Below are 19,431 nucleotides of genomic sequence, written 5' to 3'. Positions count from 1 at the left end.
AACCCTAAAACACTCCCCCCAGCATGACTCCCTACACCACCCAAACACCACTGCACTACCCTAAACCCTAAATCTACCCCAGCACGACCCCCTACACTACCCATAACACCACTGCTCTAGTCTAAACCCTAAATCTACCCTCAGCACGACCCCCTACACTACTCAAAAACCACTGCACTGCCCTAAACCCTAAAACACTACCCCAGCACGATCCCCTACACTACACAAACACCATTGCGCTACCCTAAACCCTAAATCTACCTCAAGCATGACCCCCTACACTACACAAGCACCACTGCACTGCCCTAAACCCTAAAACACTACCCCCCAGCACGACCCCCTACACTACCGAAACATCACTGCACTACCCTAAACCCTAAAACACTAACCCCAGCACGACCCGCTACACTACACAAACTCCAATGCACTACCCTAAACCCTAAAACACTACCCCCAGCACGACCCCCTACACCAGCCAAACACCACTGCACTACCCTAAACCCTAAAACACGACCCCCTACACTACACAAACACCACTGAACTACCCTAAACCCTAAAACACTACCCCTAGCACGACCCCCTACACTACACAAACACCCCTGCAATACGCTAAACCCTAAAACACTACCCCCTACACTACCCAAAAACCACTGCACTACCCTAAACCCTAAAACACTACCCCCAGCAGTACCCCTCAAACTACCCAAACACCACTGCACAACCCTAAACCTTACAACACTACCCCCAGCAGTACCCCCTACACTACCCAAACACCACTGCACTACCCTAAACCCTAAAACACTATCCCCAGCAGTACCCCCTACACTACCCAAACACCACTGCACTACCCTAAACCCTAAATCTACCTCAAGCATGACCCCCTACACTACAAAAGCACCACTGCACTGCCGTAAACCAAAAAACACTACCCCCAGCACGACCCCCTACACCAGCCAAACACCACTGCACTACCCTAAACCCTAAAACACTACCCCCAGCATGACCCTCTACACTACCCAAACACCACTGCACTACCCTAAACCCTAAAACACTCCCCCCAGCATGACTCCCTACATTGCCCAAACACCACTGCACTACCCTAAACCCTAAATCTACCCCGAGCACGACCCCCTACACTACCCATAACACCACTGCTCTACTCTAAACCCGAAATCTACCCTCAGCACGACCCCCTACACTACTCAAAAACCACTGCACTGCCTTAAACCCTAAAACACTACCCCAGCATGATACCCTACAATACCCAAAAACCACTGCACTACCCTAATCCCTAAAACACTACCCCCAGCAGTACCCCCTCAAACTACCCAAACACCACTGCACTACCCTAATCCCTAAAACACTACCCCCAGCAGTACCCCCTACACTACCCAAACACCACTGCACTACCCTAAACCCTAAAACACTACCCCCAGCAGTACCCCCTACACTACCCAAACACCACTGCACTACCCTAAACCCTAAACTACTACCCCCAGCACGACATCCTACATTACCCAAACACCACTGCACTACCCTAAACCCTAAAATACTCCCCACAGCACGACTCCCTACACTACCCAAACACCACTGCACTACCCTAAACCCTAAACTACTACCCCCCAGCATGACCCCTACACTATCCAAACACCACTGCACTGCTCTAAACCCTAAAACACTACCCCAGCACGACCCCCTACATTACCCAAACACCACTGCACTACCCTAAACCCTAAAATACTCCCCCAGCACGACCCGCCACACTACACAAATACCAATGCACTACCCTAAACCCTAAAACACTACCCCCAGCACGACCCCCTACACCAGCCAAACACCACTGCACTACCCTATACTCTAAAACACGACCCCCTACACTACACAAACACCACTGAACTACCCTAAACCCTAAAACACTACCCCTAGCATGACCCCCTACACTACACAAACACCACTGCACTGCACTAAACCCTAAAACTCTACCCCCTACACTACCCAAAAACCACTGCAATACCCTAAACCCTAAAACACTACCCCCAGCAGTACCCCTCAAACAACCCAAACACCACTGCACTACCCTAAACCCTAAAACACTACCCCCAGCATTACCCCCTACACTATCGAAATACCACTGCACTACCCTAAACACTAAAACACTAACCCCAGCAGTACCCCCTACACGACCCAAATACCACTGCCCTACCCTAAACCCTAAACCACTACCCCCAACACGACCCCCTACACTACCCAATCACCACTGCACTGCCCTAAACCCTAAAACACTACCCCCAGCATGACCCTCTACACTACCCAAACACCACGGCACTACCCTAAACGCTAAAACACTCCCCCCAGCAAGACTCCCTACACTACCCAAACACCACTGCACTACCCTAAACCCTAAACCACTACCCCCAGCACGACCCCCTACACTACCCAATCACCACTGTACTGCCCTAAACCCTAAAATACTACCCCTAGCAGTACCACTCAAACTACCCAAACACCACTGCACTACCCTAAATGCTAAAACACTACCCCCAGCAGTACCCCCTACACTACCCAAATACCACTGCACTACCCTAAACCCTAAAACACTACCCCCAGCAGTACCCCCTACACGACCCAAATACCACTGCCCTACCCTAAACCCTAAACCACTATCCCCAGCACGACCCCCTACACTACCCAATCACCACTGCACTGCCCGAAACCCCTCAACACTACCCCCAGCATGACCCTCTACACTACCCAAACACCACTGCACTACCCTAAACCCTAAAACACTCCCCCCAGCATGACTCCCTACACTACCCAAACACCACTGCACTACCCTAAACCCTAAAGCTACCCCCAGCACGACCCCCTACACTACCAAAACACCACTGCACTACCCTAAACCCTAAATCTACCCTCAGCACAACCCCCTACACTACTCAAAAACCACTGCACTGCCCTAAACCCTAAAACACTACCCCAGCACGATCCCCTACACTACACAAACACCACTGCACTACCCTAAACCCTAAATCTACCTCAAGCATGACCCCCTACACTTCACAAGCACCACTGCACTGCCCTAAACCCTAAAACACTACCCGCAGCACGACCCCCTACACCAGCCAAACACCACTGCACTACCCTAAACCCTAAACCACTACCCCCAGCATGACCCTCTACACTACCCAAACACCACTGCACTACCCTAAAACCTAAAACACTCCCCCCAGCATGACTCCCTACACTACCCAAACACCACTGCACTACCCTAAACCCTAAATCTACCCCAGCACGACCCCCTACACTACCCAAACAACACTGCACTGCCCTAAACCCTAAAACACTACCCCCAGCATGACCCTCTACATTACCCAAACACCGCTGCACTACCCTAAACCCTAAAACACTCCCCCCAGCATGACTCCCTACACCACCCAAACACCACTGCACTACCCTAAACCCTAAATCTACCCCAGCACGACCCCCTACACTACCCATAACACCACTGCTCTAGTCTAAACCCTAAATCTACCCTCAGCACGACCCCCTACACTACTCAAAAACCCCTGCACTGCCCTAAACCCTAAAACACTACCCCAGCACGATCCCCTACACTACACAAACACCACTGCGCTACCCTAAACCCTAAATCTACCTCAAGCATGACCCCCTACACTACACAAGCACCACTGCACTGCCCTAAACCATAAAACACTACCCCCCAGCACGACCCCCTACACTACCGAAACATCACTGCACTACCCTAAACCCTAAAACACTACCCCCAGCACGACCCGCTACACTACACAAACTCCAATGCACTACCCTAAACCCTAAAACACTACCCCCAGCACGACCCCCTACACCAGCCAAACACCACTGCACTACCCTAAACCCTAAAACACGACCCCCTACACTACACAAACACCACTGAACTACCCTAAACCCTAAAACACTACCCCTAGCACGACCCCCTACACTACACAAACACCCCTGCACTACGCTAAACCCTAAAACACTACCCCCTACACTACCCAAAAACCACTGCACTACCCTAAACCCTAAAACACTACCCCCAGCAGTACCCCTCAAACTACCCAAACACCACTGCACAACCCTAAACCTTACAACACTACCCCCAGCAGTACCCCCTACACTACCCAAACACCACTGCACTACCCTAAACCCTACAACACTACCACCAGCAGTACCCCCTACACTACCCAAACACTACTGCACTACCCTAAACCCTAAATCTACCTCAAGCATGACCCCCTACACTACAAAAGCACCACTGCACTGCCGTAAACCAAAAAACACTACCCCCAGCTCGACCCCCTACACCAGCCAAACACCACTGCACTACCCTAAACCCTAAAACACTACCCCCAGCATGACCCTCTACACTACCCAAACACCACTGCACTACCCTAAAACCTAAAACACTCCCCCCAGCATGACTCCCTACACTGCCCAAACACCACTGCACTACCCTAAACCCTAAATCTACCCCGAGCACGACCCCCTACACTACCCATAACACCACTGCTCTACTCTAAACCCGAAATCTACCCTCAGCACGACCCCCTACACTACTCAAAAACCACTGCACTGCCTTAAACCCTAAAACACTACCCCAGCATGATACCCTACAATACCCAAAAACCACTGCACTACCCTAATCCCTAAAACACTACCCCCAGCAGTACCCCCTCAAACTACCCAAACACCACTGCACTACCCTAATCCCTAAAACACTACCCCCAGCAGTACCCCCTACACTACCCAAACACCACTGCACTACCCTAAACCCTAAACTACTACCCCCAGCACGACATCCTACATTACCCAAACACCACTGCACTACCCTAAACCCTAAAATACTCCCCACAGCACGACTCCCTACACTACCCAAACACCACTGCACTACCCTAAACCCTAAACTACTACCCCCAGCATGACCCCTACACTATCCAAACACCACTGCACTGCTCTAAACCCTAAAACACTACCCCAGCACGACCCCCTACATTACCCAAACACCACTGCACTACCCTAAACCCTAAAATACTCCCCCAGCACGACCCGCCACACTACACAAATACCAATGCACTACCCTAAACCCTAAAACACTACCCCCAGCACGACCCCCTACACCAGCCAAACACCACTGCACTACCCTATACTCTAAAACACGACCCCCTACACTACACAAACACCACTGAACTACCCTAAACCCTAAAACACTACCCCTAGCATGACCCCCTACACTACACAAACACCACTGCACTGCACTAAACCCTAAAACTCTACCCCCTACACTACCCAAAAACCACTGCAATACCCTAAACCCTAAAACACTACCCCCAGCAGTACCCCTCAAACAACCCAAACACCACTGCACTACCCTAAACCCTAAAACACTACCCCCAGCATTACCCCCTACACTATCGAAATACCACTGCACTACCCTAAACACTAAAACACTAACCCCAGCAGTACCCCCTACACGACCCAAATACCACTGCCCTACCCTAAACCCTAAACCACTACCCCCAGCACGACCCCCTACACTACCCAATCACCACTGCACTGCCCTAAACCCTAAAACACTACCCCCAGCATGACCCTCTACACTACCCAAACACCACGGCACTACCCTAAACGCTAAAACACTCCCCCCAGCAAGACTCCCTACACTACCCAAACACCACTGCACTACCCTAAACCCTAAACCACTACCCCCAGCACGACCCCCTACACTACCCAATCACCACTGTACTGCCCTAAACCCTAAAATACTACCCCTAGCAGTACCACTCAAACTACCCAAACACCACTGCACTACCCTAAATGCTAAAACACTACCCCCAGCAGTACCCCCTACACTACCCAAATACCACTGCACTACCCTAAACCCTAAAACACTACCCCCAGCAGTACCCCCTACACGACCCAAATACCACTGCCCTACCCTAAACCCTAAACCACTATCCCCAGCACGACCCCCTACACTACCCAATCACCACTGCACTGCCCGAAACCCCTCAACACTACCCCCAGCATGACCCTCTACACTACCCAAACACCACTGCACTACCCTAAACCCTAAAACACTCCCCCCAGCATGACTCCCTACACTACCCAAACACCACTGCACTACCCTAAACCCTAAATCTACCCCAGGCACGACCCCCTACACTACCGAAACACCACTGCACTACCCTAAACCCTAAATCTACCCTCAGCACAACCCCCTACACTACTCAAAAACCACTGCACTGCCCTAAACCCTAAAACACTACCCCAGCACGATCCCCTACACTACACAAACACCACTGCACTACCCTAAACCCTAAATCTACCTCAAGCATGACCCCCTAAACTTCACAAGCACCACTGCACTGCCCTAAACCCTAAAACACTACCCGCAGCACGACCCCCTACACCAGCCAAACACAACTGCACTACCCTAAACCCTAAACCACTACCCCCAGCATGACCCTCTACACTACCCAAACACCACTGCACTACCCTAAAACCTAAAACACTCCCCCCAGCATGACTCCCTATACTACCCAAACACCACTGCACTACCCTAAACCCTAAATCTACCCCAGCACGACCCCCTACACTACCCATAACACCACTGCTCTACTCTAAACCCTAAATCTACCCTCAGCACGACCCCCTACACTACTCAAAAACCACTGCACTGCCCTAAACCCTAAAACACTACCCCAGCACGATCCCCTACACTACACAAACACCACTGCACTAACCTAAACCCTAAATCTATCTCAAGCATGACCCCCTACACTACACAAGCACCACTGCACTGCCCTAAACCCTAAAACACTACCCCAGCACGACCCCCTACACTACCCAAAGATCACTGCACTACCCTAAACCCTAAAACACTACCCCCAGCACGACCCCCTACACCTGCCAAACACCACTGCACTACCCTAAACCCTAAAACACTACCCCCAGCACGACCCGCTACACTACACAAGCACCAATGCACTACCCTAAACCCTAAAACACTACCCCCAGCACGACCCCCTACACCAGCCAAACACCACTGCACTACCCTAAACCCTAAAACACGAACCCCTACACTACACAAACACCACTGAACTACCCTAAACCCTGAAACACTACCCCTAGCACGACCCCCTACACTACACAAACACCACTGCACTACCCTAAACCCTAAAACACTACCCCCTGCACTACCCAAAAACTACTGCACTACCCTAAACCCTAAAACACTGCCCCCAGCAGTACCCCTCAAACTACCCAAACACCCCTGCACTACCCTAAACCTTACAACACTACCCCCAGCAGTACCCCTACACTACCCAAACACCACTGAACTACCCGAAACCCTAAAACACTACCCCCAGCAGTACCCCCTACACTACCCAAACACCACTGCACTCCTAAACCCTAAACTACTACCCCCAGCATGACCCCCTACACTACACAAACACCACTGCACTGCCCTAAACAATAAAACACTACCCCAGCACGATCCCCTACATTACCCAAACACCACTGCACTACCCTAAACCCTAAAACACTACCACCAGCATGACCCCCTACACCAGCCAAACACCACTGCACAACCCTAAACTCTAAAACACGACCCCCTACACTACACAAACACCACTGAACTACCCTAAACCCTAAAACACTACCCCTAGCACGACCCCCTACACTACAAAAACACCACTGCACTACCCTAAACCCTAAAACACTACCCCCTACACTATCCAAAAACCACTGCACTACCCTAAACCCTATAACACCACCCCCAGCAGTACCCCTCAAACTACCCAAACACCACTGCACTACCGTAAACCTTACAACACTACCCCCAGCAGTACCCCCTACACTACCCAAACACCACTGCACTACCCTAAACCCTAAACTACTACCCCAGCACGACAATCTACATTACCCAAACACCACTGCACTACCCTAAACCCTAAAATACTCTCCACAGCACGACTCCCTACACTACCCAAACACCACTGCACTACCCTAAACCCTAAACTACTACCCCCAGCATGACCCCCTACACTATCCAAACACCACTGCACTGCTCTAAACCCTAAAACACTACCCCAGCACGACCCCCTACATTACCCAAACACCACTGCACTACCCTAAACCCTAAAATACTCCCCCAGCACGACCCGCTACACTACACAAACACCAATGCACTACCCTAAACCCTAAAACACTACCCCCAGCAGGACCCCCTACACCAGCCAAACACCACTGCACTACCCTAAACCCTAAAACACTACCACCAGCATGACCCCCTACACCAGCCAAACACCACTGCACAACCCTAAACTCTAAAACACGACCCCCTACACTACACAAACACCACTGAACTACCCTAAACCCTAAAACACTACCCCTAGCACGACCCCCTACACTACAAAAACACCACTGCACTACCCTAAACCCTAAAACACTACCCCCTACACTATCCAAAAACCACTGCACTACCCTAAACCCTATAACACCACCCCCAGCAGTACCCCTCAAACTACCCAAACACCACTGCACTACCGTAAACCTTACAACACTACCCCCAGCAGTACCCCCTACACTACCCAAACACCACTGCACTACCCTAAACCCTAAACTACTACCCCAGCACGACAATCTACATTACCCAAACACCACTGCACTACCCTAAACCCTAAAATACTCTCCACAGCACGACTCCCTACACTACCCAAACACCACTGCACTACCCTAAACCCTAAACTACTACCCCCAGCATGACCCCCTACACTATCCAAACACCACTGCACTGCTCTAAACCCTAAAACACTACCCCAGCACGACCCCCTACATTACCCAAACACCACTGCACTACCCTAAACCCTAAAATACTCCCCCAGCACGACCCGCTACACTACACAAACACCAATGCACTACCCTAAACCCTAAAACACTACCCCCAGCAGGACCCCCTACACCAGCCAAACACCACTGCACTACCCTATACTCTAAAACATGACCCCCTACAATACACAAACACCACTGAACTACCCGAAAACACTACCCCTAGCACGACCCCCTACACTACACAAACACCACTGCACTACACTAAACCCTAAAACTCTACCCCCTACACTACCCAAAAACCACTGCAATACCCTAAACCCTAAAACACTACCCCCAGCAGTACCCCTCAAACAACCCAAACACCAGTGCACTACCCTAAACCCTAAAACACTACCCCCAGCAGTACCCCCTACACTACCCAAATACCACTGCACTACCCTAAACACTAAAACACTACCCCCAGCAGTACCCCCTACACGACCCAAATACCGCTGCCCTACACTAAACCCTAAACCACTACCCCCAGCACGACCCCCTACACTACCCAATCACCACTGCACTGCCCTAAACCCTAAAACACTACCCCCAGCATGACCCTCTACACTACCCAAACACCACTGCACTACCCTAAACCCTAAAACACTCCCCCCAGCAAGACTCCCTACACTACCCAAACACCACTGCACTACCCTAAACCCTAAACCACTACCCCCCGCACGACCCCCTACACTACCCAATCACCACTGTACTGCCCTAAACCCTAAAATACTACCCCCAGCAGTACCACTCAAACTACCCAAACACCACTGCACTACCCTAAATCCTAAAACACTACCCCCAGCAGTACCCCTTACACGACCCAAATACCACTGCCCTACCCTAAACCCTAAACCACTACCCCCAGCACGACCCCCTACACTACCCAATCACATCTGCACTGCCCTAAACCCTACAACACTACCCCCAGCATGACCCTCTACACTACCCAAACACCACTGCACAACCCTAAACCCTAAAACACTCCCCCCAGCATGACTCCCTACACTACCCAAACACCACTGCACTACCCTAAACCCTAAATCTACCCCCAGCACGACCCCCTACACTACCCATAACACCACTGCTCTACTCTAAACCCTAAATCTACCCTCAGCACGACCCCCTACACTACTCAAAAACCACTGCACTGCCCTAAACCCTAAAAAACTACCCCAGCGCGATCCCCTACACTACACAAACACCACTGCACTACAGTAAACCCTAAATCTATCTCAAGCATGACCCCAAACACTACACAAGCACCACTGCACTGCCCTAAACCCTAAAACACTACCCCCAGCACGACCCCCTACACCAGCCAAACACCACTGCACTACCCTAATCGCTAAAACACTACCCCCAGCATGACCCTCTACACTACCCAAACACCACTGCACAACCCTAAACCCTAAAACACTCCCCCCAGCATGACTCCCTACACTACCCAAACACCACTGCACTACCCTAAACCCTAAATCTACCCCCAGCACGACCCCCTACACTACCCATTACACCACTGCTCTACTCTAAACCCTAAATCTACCCTCAGCACGACCCCTACACTACTCAAAAACCACTACACTGCCCTAAACCCTAAAAAACTACCCCAACACGATCCCCTACACTACACAAACACCACTGCACTACCCTAAACCCTAAATCTATCTCAAGCATGACCCCCTACACTACACAAGCACCACTGCACTGCCCTAAACCCTAAAACACTACCCCCAGCACGACCCCGTACACTACCCAAACATCACTGCACTACCCTAAACCCTAAAACACTACCCCCAGCACAACCCCCTACACCTGCCACACACCACTGCACTACCCTAAACCCTAAAACACTACCCTCAGCATGACCCTCTACACTACCCAAACACCACTGCACTACCCTAAACCCTAAAACACTCCACCCAGCATGACTCCCTACACTACCCAAACACCACTGAACTACCCTAAACCCTAAATCTACCCGTAGCACGACCCCCTAATCTACCCATAACACCACTGCTCTACTCTAAACCCTAAATCTACCCTCAGCACGACCCCCTACACTACTCAAAAACCACTGCACGGCCCTAAACCATAAAACACTACCCCAGCACGATCCCCTACACTACACAAACACCACTGCACTACCCTAAACCCTAAATCTATCTCAAGCATGACCCCCTACACTACACAAGCACCAATGCACTACCCTAAACCCTAAAACACTACCCCCAGCATGACCCCCTACACCAGCCAAACACCACTGCACTACCCTGAACCCTAAAACATGACCCCCTACACTACACAAACACCACTGAACTACCCTAAACCCTAAAACACTACCCCTAGCACGACCCCCTACACTACACAAACACCACTGCACTACACTAAACCCTAAAACACTACCCCCTACACTACCCAAAAACTACTGCACTACCCTAAACCCTAAAACACTGCCCCCAGCAGTACCCCTCAAACTACCCAAACACCACTGCACTACCCTAAACCTTACAACACTACCCCCAGCAGTACCCCCTACACTACCCAAACACCACTGAACTACCCTAAACCCTAAAACACTACCCCCAGCAGTACCCCCTACACTACCCAAACACCACTGCACTACCCTAAACCCTAAACTACTACCCCCAGCATGACCCCCTACACTACCCAAACACCACTGCACTACCCTAAACCCTAAAACACTACCCCCAGCATGACCCCCTACACTACCCAATCACCACTGCACTGCCTTAAACCCTAAAACACTACCCCCAACAGTACCCCTAAAACTACCCAAACACCACTGCAGTACCCTAAACCCTAAAACACTACCCCCAGCAGTACCCCCTACACGACCCAAATACGACTGCCCTACCCTAAACCCTAAACCACTACCCCCAGCACGACCCCCTACACAACCCAATCACCACTGCACTGCCCTAAACCCTAAAACACTACCCCCAGCATGACCCTCTAAACTACCCAAACACCACTGCACTACCCTAAACCCTAAAACACTCCCCCCAGCATGACTCCCTACCCTACCCAAACACCACTGCACTACCCTAAACCCTAAATCTACCCCCAGCACGACCTCCTACACTACCCATAACACCACTGCTCTACTCTAAACCCTAAATCTACCCTCAGCACGACCCCCTACACTACTCAAAAAACACTGCACTGCCCTAAACCATAAAACACTACCCCAGCACGATCCCCTACACTACACAAACACCACTGCACTACCTTAAACCCTAAATCTATCTCAAGCATGACCCCCTACACTACACAAGCACCAATGCACTACCCTAAACCCTAAAACACTACCCCCAGCATGACCCCCTACACCAGCCAAACACCACTGCACTACCCTAAACCCTAAAACATGACCCCCTACACTACACAAACACCACTGAACTACCCTAAACCCTAAAACACTACCCCTAGCACGACCCCCTACACTACACAAACACCACTGCACTACCCTAAACCCTAAAACACTACCCCCTACACTACCCAAAAACTACTGCACTACCCTAAACCCTAAAACACTGCCCCCAGCAGTACCCCTCAAACTACCCAAACACCACTGCACTACCCTAAACCTTACAACACTACCCCCAGCAGTACCGCCTACACTACCCAAACACCACTGAACTACCCTAAACCCTAAAACACTACCCCCAGCAGTACCCCCTACACTACCCAAACACCACTGCACTACCCTAAACCCTAAACTACTACCCCCAGCATGACCCCCTACACTACCCAAACACCACTGCACTGCCCTAAACAATAAAACACTACCCCAGCATGACCCCCTACATTACCCAAACACCACTGCACTACTCTAAACCCTAAAACACTACCACCAGCACGACCCCCTACACCAGCCAAACACCACTGCACAACCCTAAACCCTAAAACACGACCCCTAAACTACACAAACACCACTGAACTACCCTAAACCCCAAAACACTACCTCTAGCACGACCCCCTACACTACACAAATACCACTGCACTACCCTAAACCCTAAAACACTACCCCCTACACTATCCAAAAACAGCTGCACTACCCTAAACCCTAAAACAATACCCCAAGCAGTACCCCTCAAACTACCCAAACACCACTGCACTACCCTAAACCGTACAACACTACCCCCAGCAGTACCCCCTACACTACCCAAACACCACTGCACTACCCTAAACCCTAAACTACTACCCCAGCACGACAATCTACATTACCCAAACAGCACTGCACTACCCTAAACCCTAAAATACTCTCCACAGCACGACTCCCTACACTACCCAAACACCACTGCATTACCCTAAACCCTAAACTACTACCCCCAGCATGACCCCCTACACTATCCAAACACCACTGCACTGCTCTAAACCCTAAAACACTACCCCAGCACGACCCCCTACATTACCCAAACACCACTGCACTACCCTAAACCCTAAAATACTCCCCCAGCACGACCCGCTACACTACACAAACACCAATGCACTACCCTAAACCCTAAAACACTACCCCCAGCAGGACCCCCTACATCAGCCAAACACCACTGCACTACCCTATACTCTAAAACATGACCCCCTACAATACACAAACACCACTGAACTACCCTAAAACACTACCCCTAGCACGACCCCCTACACTACACAAACACCACTGCACTACACTAAACCCTAAAACTCTACCCCCTACACTACCCAAAAACCACTGCAATACCCTAAACCCTAAAACACTACCCCCAGCTGTACCCCTCAAACAACCCAAACACCACTGCACTACCCTAAACCCTAAAACACTACCCCCAGCAGTACCCCTTACACGACCCAAATAACACTGCCCTACCCTAAACCCTAAACCACTACCCCCAGCACGACCCCCTACACTACCCAATCACAACTGCACTGCCCTAAACCCTACAACACTACCCCCAGCATGACCCTCTACACTACCCAAACACCACTGCACAACCCTAAACCCTAAAACACTCCCCCCAGCATGACTCCCTACACTACCCAAACACCACTGCACTACCCTAAACCCTAAATCTACCCCCAGCACGACCCCCTACACTACCCATAACACCACTGCTCTACTCTAAACCCTAAATCTACCCTCAGCACGACCCCCTACACTACTCAAAAACCACTGCACTGCCCTAAACCCTAAAAAACTACCCCAGCACGATCCCCTACACTACACAAACACCACTGCACTACAGTAAACCCTAAATCTATCTCAAGCATGACCCCAAACACTACACAAGCACCACTGCACTGCCCTAAACCCTAAAACACTACCCCCAGCACGACCCCCTACACCAGCCAAACACCACTGCACTACCCTAAACCCTAAAACACTACCCCCAGCATGACCCTCTACACTACCCAAACACCACTGCACAACCCTAAACCCTAAAACACTCCCCCCAGCATGACTCCCTACACTACCCAAACACCACTGCACTACCCTAAACCCTAAATCTACCCCCAGCACGACCCCCTACACTACCCATTACACCACTGCTCTACTCTAAACCCTAAATCTACCCTCAGCACGACCCCTACACTACTCAAAAACCACTACACTGCCCTAAACCCTAAAAAACTACCCCAACACGATCCCCTACACTACACAAACACCACTGCACTACCCTAAACCCTAAATCTATCTCAAGCATGACCCCCTACACTACACAAGCACCACTGCACTGCCCTAAACCCTAAAACACTACCCCCAGCACGACCCCGTACACTACCCAAACATCACTGCACTACCCTAAACCCTAAAACACTACCCCCAGCACGACCCCCTACACCTGCCACACACCACTGCACTACCCTAAACCCTAAAACACTACCCTCAGCATGACCCTCTACACTACCCAAACACCACTGCACTACCCTAAACCCTAAAACACTCCACCCAGCATGACTCCCTACACTACCCAAACACCACTGAACTACCCTAAACCCTAAATCTACCCGTAGCACGACCCCCTAATCTACCCATAACACCACTGCTCTACTCTAAACCCTAAATCTACCCTCAGCACGACCCCCTACACTACTCAAAAACCACTGCACGGCCCTAAACCATAAAACACTACCCCAGCACGATCCCCTACACTACACAAACACCACTGCACTACCCTAAACCCTAAATCTATCTCAAGCATGACCCCCTACACCAGCCAAACACCACTGCACTACCCTGAACCCTAAAACATGACCCCCTACACTACACAAACACCACTGAACTACCCTAAACCCTAAAACACTACCCCTAGCACGACCCCCTACACTACACAAACACCACTGCACTACACTAAACCCTAAAACACTACCCCCTACACTACCCAAAAACTACTGCACTACCCTAAACCCTAAAACACTGCCCCCAGCAGTACCCCTCAAACTACCCAAACACCACTGCACTACCCTAAACCTTACAACACTACCCCCAGCAGTACCCCCTACACTACCCAAACACCACTGAACTACCCTAAACCCTAAAACACTACCCCCAGCAGTACCCCCTACACTACCCAAACACCACTGCACTACCCTAAACCCTAAACTACTACCCCCAGCATGACCCCCTACACTACCCAAACACCACTGCACTACCCTAAACCCTAAAACACTACCCCCAGCATGACCCCCTACACTACCCAATCACCACTGCACTGCCTTAAACCCTAAAACACTACCCCCAACAGTACCCCTAAAACTACCCAAACACCACTGCAGTACCCTAAACCCTAAAACACTACCCCCAGCAGTACCCCCTACACGACCCAAATACGACTGCCCTACCCTAAACCCTAAACCACTACCCCCAGCACGACCCCCTACACAACCCAATCACCACTGCACTGCCCTAAACCCTAAAACACTACCCCCAGCATGACCCTCTAAACTACCCAAACACCACTGCACTACCCTAAACCCTAAAACACTCCCCCCAGCATGACTCCCTACCCTACCCAAACACCACTGCACTACCCTAAACCCTAAATCTACCCCCAGCACGACCTCCTACACTACCCATAACACCACTGCTCTACTCTAAACCCTAAATCTACCCTCAGCACGACCCCCTACACTACTCAAAAAACACTGCACTGCCCTAAACCATAAAACACTACCCCAGCACGATCCCCTACACTACACAAACACCACTGCACTACCTTAAACCCTAAATCTATCTCAAGCATGACCCCCTACACTACACAAGCACCAATGCACTACCCTAAACCCTAAAACACTACCCCCAGCATGACCCCCTACACCAGCCAAACACCACTGCACTACCCTAAACCCTAAAACATGACCCCCTACACTACACAAACACCACTGAACTACCCTAAACCCTAAAACACTACCCCTAGCACGACCCCCTACACTACACAAACACCACTGCACTACCCTAAACCCTAAAACACTACCCCCTACACTACCCAAAAACTACTGCACTACCCTAAACCCTAAAACACTGCCCCCAGCAGTACCCCTCAAACTACCCAAACACCACTGCACTACCCTAAACCTTACAACACTACCCCCAGCAGTACCGCCTACACTACCCAAACACCACTGAACTACCCTAAACCCTAAAACACTACCCCCAGCAGTACCCCCTACACTACCCAAACACCACTGCACTACCCTAAACCCTAAACTACTACCCCCAGCATGACCCCCTACACTACCCAAACACCACTGCACTGCCCTAAACAATAAAACACTACCCCAGCATGACCCCCTACATTACCCAAACACCACTGCACTACTCTAAACCCTAAAACACTACCACCAGCACGACCCCCTACACCAGCCAAACACCACTGCACAACCCTAAACCCTAAAACACGACCCCTAAACTACACAAACACCACTGAACTACCCTAAACCCCAAAACACTACCTCTAGCACGACCCCCTACACTACACAAATACCACTGCACTACCCTAAACCCTAAAACACTACCCCCTACACTATCCAAAAACAGCTGCACTACCCTAAACCCTAAAACAATACCCCAAGCAGTACCCCTCAAACTACCCAAACACCACTGCACTACCCTAAACCGTACAACACTACCCCCAGCAGTACCCCCTACACTACCCAAACACCACTGCACTACCCTAAACCCTAAACTACTACCCCAGCACGACAATCTACATTACCCAAACAGCACTGCACTACCCTAAACCCTAAAATACTCTCCACAGCACGACTCCCTACACTACCCAAACACCACTGCATTACCCTAAACCCTAAACTACTACCCCCAGCATGACCCCCTACACTATCCAAACACCACTGCACTGCTCTAAACCCTAAAACACTACCCCAGCACGACCCCCTACATTACCCAAACACCACTGCACTACCCTAAACCCTAAAATACTCCCCCAGCACGACCCGCTACACTACACAAACACCAATGCACTACCCTAAACCCTAAAACACTACCCCCAGCAGGACCCCCTACATCAGCCAAACACCACTGCACTACCCTATACTCTAAAACATGACCCCCTACAATACACAAACACCACTGAACTACCCTAAAACACTACCCCTAGCACGACCCCCTACACTACACAAACACCACTGCACTACACTAAACCCTAAAACTCTACCCCCTACACTACCCAAAAACCACTGCAATACCCTAAACCCTAAAACACTACCCCCAGCTGTACCCCTCAAACAACCCAAACACCACTGCACTACCCTAAACCCTAAAACACTACCCCCAGCAGTACCCCCTACACTACCCAAATACCACTGCACTACCCTAAACACTAAAACACTACCCCCAGCAGTACCCCCTACACGACCCAAATACCGCTGCCCTACACTAAACCCTAAACCACTACCCCAGCACGACCCCCTACACTACACAATCACCACTGCACTGCCCTAAACCCTAAAACACTACCCCCAGCATGACCCTCTACACTACCCAAACACCACTGCACTACCCTAAACCCTAAAACACTCCCCCCAGCAAGACTCCCTACACTACCCAAACACCACTGCACTACCCTAAACCCTAAACCACTACCCCCCGCACGACCCCCTACACTACCCAATCACCACTGTACTGCCCTAAACCCTAAAATACTACCCCCAGCAGTACCACTCAAACTACCCAAACACCACTGCACTACCCTAAATCCTAAAACACTACCCCCAGCAGTACCCCTTACACAACTAAAATACCACTGCCCTACCCTAAACCCTAAACCACTACCCCAGCACGACCCCCTACACTACCCAATCACCACTGCACTGCCCTAAACCTTACAACACTACCCCCAGCATGACCCTCTACACTACCCAAACACCACTGCACAACCCTAAACCCTAAAACACTCCCCCAGCATGACTCCCTACACTACCCAAACACCACTGCACTACCCTAAACCCTAAATCTACCCCCAGCACGACCCCCTACACTACCCATAACACCACTGCTCTACTCTAAACCCTAAATCTACCCTCAGCACGACCCCCTACACTACTCAAAAACCACTGCACTGCCCTAAACCCTAAAAAACTACCCCAGCACGATCCCCTACACTACACAAACACCACTGCACTACCCTAAACCCTAAATCTATCTCAAGCATGACCCCAAACACTACACAAGCACCACTGCACTGCCCTAAACCCTAAAACACTACCCCCAGCACAACCCCCTACACCAGCCAAACACCACTGCACTACCCTAAACCCTAAAACACTACCCCCAGCATGACCCTCTACACTACCCAAACACCACTGCACAACCCTAAACCCTAAAACACTCCCCCCAGCATGACTCCCTACACTACCCAAACACCACTGCACTACCCTAAACCCTAAATCTACCCCCAGCACGACCCCCTACACTACCCATTACACCACTGCTCTACTCTAAACCCTAAATCTACCCTCAGCACGACCCCTACACTACTCAAAAACCACTGCACTGCCCTAAACCCTAAAAAACTACCCCAACACGATCCCCTACACTACACAAACACCACTGCACTACCCTAAACCCTAAATCTATCTCAAGCATGACCCCCTACACTACACAAGCACCACTGCACTGCCCTAAACCCTAAAACACTACCCCCAGCACGACCCCGTACACTACCCAAACAACACTGCACTACCCTAAACCCTAAAACACTACCCCCAGCACGACCCCCTACACCTGCCACACACCACGGCACTACCCTAAACCCTAAAACACTACCCTCAGCATGACCCTCTACACTACCCAAACACCACTGCACTACCCTAAACCCTAAAACACTCCACCCAGCATGACTCCCTACACTACCCAAACACCACTGCACTACCCTAAACCCTAAATCTACCCCTAGCATGACCCCCTAAACTACCCATAACACCACTGCTCTACTCTAAACCCTAAATCTACCCTCAGCACGACGCCCTACACTACTCAAAAACCACTGCACTGCCCTAAACCAT

This window comes from Triturus cristatus, chromosome 1_1, assembly GCF_964204655.1.
Source record: "Triturus cristatus chromosome 1_1, aTriCri1.1, whole genome shotgun sequence".
NCBI lineage: Eukaryota > Metazoa > Chordata > Amphibia > Caudata > Salamandridae > Triturus > Triturus cristatus.
The sequence above is the reverse complement of the archived record's forward strand: the minus strand, read 5'-3'. Positions refer to the sequence as shown.